The sequence below is a fragment of the Sturnira hondurensis genome, unplaced genomic scaffold (assembly GCF_014824575.4).
Source record: "Sturnira hondurensis isolate 20B ecotype Veracruz unplaced genomic scaffold, ASM1482457v3 Scaffold0002633, whole genome shotgun sequence".
NCBI lineage: Eukaryota > Metazoa > Chordata > Mammalia > Chiroptera > Phyllostomidae > Sturnira > Sturnira hondurensis.
In genome coordinates, this window is record NW_028075264.1 from 877011 (window position 1) to 881649 (window position 4639).

General features: G+C 44.0%; 1 pseudogene; it reads right to left on the reverse strand.

The window, feature by feature from the left end:
• Positions 1-2519: 2519 nt before the first annotated feature.
• Positions 2520-4278, reverse strand: LOC118983064 (upstream-binding protein 1-like; annotated as a pseudogene).
• Between the last annotated feature and the right edge of the window lie 361 nt (positions 4279-4639).

Below are 4639 nucleotides of genomic sequence, written 5' to 3' on the forward strand. Positions count from 1 at the left end.
ATCAGTGGTCCCACATTCACATGTGGTGGGTAAAAATCAAGAGGGATACCTTGGGAGTGAGTGATCCTAGATGCAGGACAGACTGCACAGTACATGGTTTCAGCACTGGGAAAATAAATCCCCCAACCTTCAGGCTGTAAAAACCAGTGGAGGTTGGGGTGGCAGAAGAAACTGACAGATTTTCAAAAGACTCCTCTTAAACAGCCCACAATGACGTAGAATGTATGCAGACCCACCGACTCTGGGTTTCAGCAACAGGGCAACATCTGCAAGGCAACCAGTCACAAACGGGGAGTAAGTGAATTGACTGGGAACAGGGCAAGTTCTGGGCAAATTTCCAGAAGCCAGACAACAGCACTGTCCCCTCTCCAAGCCCTCCCTCAACACAGAGCCACAAAGCAGTGAAGTGGGTCACCCCACTCTGGTGATTACCTAAGGCTCCACCCCACACAATTTACAGGTACCTTTTCTACAATGGGTCACACAGATAAGACAGGGAGTCAACAGCTCTACCTAATACACAGAAACAAACACAGGGAGGCAGCCAAATTGAGGAGACAAAGAAATATGGCCCAAATGAAAGAACAGAATAAAACCTCAAAAAAAGAAATAAATGAAACAGAGATAACCAACCTATCAGATGCAGAGTTCAAAACACTGGTGATCAGGATGCTCAAAGAACTCACTGAGTACAGCAACAACAAAGACCCAGGAAGAAATGGAGGTTACATTAAATAAAATAAAGAAAAATTTACAGAGAATCAACAGAAAAGGGGATGAAGCCAGGACTCAAATCACTGACTTGGAACATAAGGGAGAAATAAGCATTCAACCAGAACAGAAAAAAAAATTACAAAAATGAGAATAGTATAAGGATCCTCTGGGACACCTCCAAATGTACCAATACCCAAATCATAGAGGTACCAGAAGGAGAAGAGGAAGAGCAAGAAATTGAAAACTTACTTGAAAAAATAAGTTCCCTAATTTGGTGAAGGAAGTAGACATACAAGTCCAGGAAACACAGAGTCCCAAACAAGTTAGACCCAAAAAGGACCACACCAAAACACATAATTAAAATGCCAAAGTTAAAGATAAAGACAGAATTGTAAAAGCTGGAAGAGAAAGGCAGAGTTACCTATAAAGGAGTTCCCATCAGACTGTCAGCTGATTTCTCAAAAAAGACCTTACAGGCAAGAAGGGGCTGGAAAGAAGTATTCCAAGTCATGAAATCCAAAGACCTACACCCAAGATTGCTCTATCCAGCAAAGCTATCATTTAGAATGGAAGGGCAGATGAAGTGTTTCCCAGACAAGGTATAGCTAAAGGAGTTCATCATCACCAAGCCCTTATTATATGAAATGTTAAAGGGACCCATTTAATAAAAAGAAGATCAAAACTATAAACATTAAAATGCCAACAAATTCACAACTATCAACAACTGAAGCTAAAAAAAAAAAAACCTAAGCGAACAACTAGAACAGGAACAGGATCATAGATAGGAGATCATTTGGAGGGTTACCAGCTGGGAGGGGGAAGGGGAGAATGTGGGGATAGGTACAGGGATTAAGAAGTACAAACTGGTAGGTACAGAATAGACAAGAGGATGTTAATAACAGTATAGGAAATGGAGAAGCCAAAGAACTTACACGCAGGACCCATGGACATGAACTAAGGAGGGGATTGCTGGAGGAATGGGGGGTACCATGTTGAGGGGGACAAAGGGAGAAAAATTGGGACAACACTAATAGCATAATCAATAAAATATATTTAAAAGAACAGAAATAAAATGCTAAAAATGGAAGCAGGAGCAAAAAGGTTTTCAATGAATCTGTGACAAAGCAAAAACACAAAGTTTTTGTACCTGTTAGGAATTACACTGATTCCCTTACCAAGGTCCTCTTTTTAATGCAGCTTGCTTCCTGCTGGGCTCTTCCCCCATCTGGCATGATTATGTGAGATGCACACTCGTAGACATGGCTTTTTCTGAGAAGGTGCCAAGCTTCTTGCCTGACTACAATCATTGTGTCAGCACATTGCATCTCTCTGCAGACAGATTCCATGCTGGCTCCACAACAGCTCTGTCCCCTAGCCCCAGGTCGGCAGAAGGTTCAGGTAATAAAGTCCAAACTGGCACAGACAGGTAAATGCCCACTGTACATTTTTTTTACATTCAGTTCCAAACTGCATACAGTGTAAAAGGACAGCAAAGGTTGCTTCTAGGAACTCTTTATACTGGCCTCTATGAGAGAAGCAGGTAGCCCCCTGCCTGGAGCACCACTCCCAGAACAGCTGTGCCTTCCCAATGTGCTCACAGTCACGAGGATGCTTGGCTATGCCAGTGACAGTAAGGGGAGTCACCTCTCGTACAACTCATCAGAAAGTTCATCTTGAGTGTTCAATATGAAACACTTCATATAATAAAATCCAATCCCAAGACTTCTTAGATTCAGTCTTGACATACTTTTAAGTGTGACTGTATTTGGTACTGAATATACTCATAATTTAGACTATGTAAGACATCACATCAAAATTATGTGGCTATCACCACTATTTTCAGCTTCTACTCTGGAGAATAAAAAACAAATCTCATCTTGAAAGTTCTGAACCATTTGATCACCAACAAGAATATCAATATCAGCAGGGCCCTTTCTGTAAATGTGGTTAATTTGGTGGAAAGGAATATTAAACACCTATGTAAGTTTTCAAGCAACTTCCAAGGCAACCATTTCTGTGCATGATAGACACAGGTGTCCCACCGCCATTCTCGGCTCAACTACATGCAGCCACTGCTGCCCTTGGGGCAGTGAGCTGCCCTGCTTCTCCTGGCAGACACAGATGGTTATGTGGGGCATAACCAACCTTGACTTCAGTGAATTATAGACCTGACATCTATTGGCTGCACTACAAATTTGTACTAAATCTTCCTCTGTCAGTTTTAATAAGTTGGCACCTGAAAAATTGGAAAAAATCTGTGTAGGAAGAGAATCTGTTTTTCAGCAGCCACTGTGGTTTGCTGGGTCATGGCTAAAGTTGTTCACTAAAGATCTGTGAAATTCCATTTTCCTGATGATTTGAGGAAGAATTGCTGTCTGGGACCCTATAGGCACTCTGCTGGGGAGAGGTGAAAGCAGTCGCTCTGGAGGGGCTGTCATTCACAGATGCTGTGGGGATAGTGGCCCACAGAGAGCATTGGGCCACAATGCAATATTCTTGAGGACTGTGGTACTACAGGATGGCTGATACTTTTCTTTTTCATGACAAGTTCTCTTCTCCATCTTCTCTTGTTCATTTTTTTCCTGGTCTGTACCTTTAGGCTTAAAATTCTTAACTTGGTAGCTAGCTGAGTGTAAATTATCTGTGTGTTCTCCATTTCATTCTGCTTAAAGGTGTCTACATGGATCCTAAAAGGCACTCCCTTTTCACCCCCACGCTTCCATGGAGTAAGTTCTGTGCTGATGCAGTTTAGCTGAATGAAAACAGATGTGCATTCTGCAGGGTCCCACAGAAATTCAACCGCATTTACCTGACTTGGATCTGTCCTTCTGTCATTTATTCCCACAGATATTGGAATACCTAAATGAAGAAGTCTGTGTCCTGGGCAATTATCCTCCAACCTTGAAGTTGCACACACTCTGTATACTGTAGCCGTCTATCATTAAATAGAACTCTTATGAGGCTCTTTACCAATTTTCGAGTCATCTCAGGCATAGCTCCCATTTTCCGATTATCCAGCATTTGAATTTCATAAGGCTAACCTTGGTTCAGGTAAGTGAGCATTTTATCATGCAGTTTTACTGCTGGAGACATTATGGTACATGTTACATAATGAAGGAGCGGGTTTTTAGATTCATCATCCAATGGAGGCTGGAATCTTTCTGCTTGAAAATGGGCAGTGCCACCCTGACCGGTGTGCCTCAGTTGGGTACGTGTCCTCCTGCAAAGCAAAAGATCACAGGTTTGAATCTGGTCTGAGTACATGCCAGGGTTGCAGACCAGGTCCCCAGTTGGAGGTGTATGGGAGTCAACCAAGATGCTTCTCTCTCACATGATGTTTCTCTCCTTCTCTCTATGCCCCCTTCCCCTCTCTCTAAAAATAAATGAGTAAAATGTTTGTAAGAAGAAGCTAAAAAAGAAAAAGAAAAAATGGCCAGTGCCAAGATGATCACTCATGCTGTAGGCACCAGCGCCCAGGTTCAGCCCAGTGCCCAAGAGGCTGGAGTCAAAGTTGTGCACCAGGCTGGACTTGATCACATCATCCATCTCGAGCACCCAGGCCATCTTCCAGCCTCATCAACTGGCACACAGCACTACTGCAAGCAGGGTGAAGTGACCAGTCTCCACCAAAGCGTCCTGGGGGTGGTAACAGGTGAAACCTCCAGCAGCTCTGCAAGTGGTCACCAGCCATGACCAGAGTGGCACCCTGGATGAGAGCACCAGGGCCCAAAGACAGGGAAAGGCAGGAAGCTCCTGCAAGAGCAGCAGGGCCACCAGTGCACCTATCTCCCAGGCAACAGCCCTGAAGCTCATGCAGCACAGCTACTGCTGGATGCCCATCTCAGCCGCTGGCTGCACCCTCTCCAGGACTGAACAGGGGCAGGAGTTCAGCCTACTCTAAGGACCACACAGAGGCTGAGCCCAC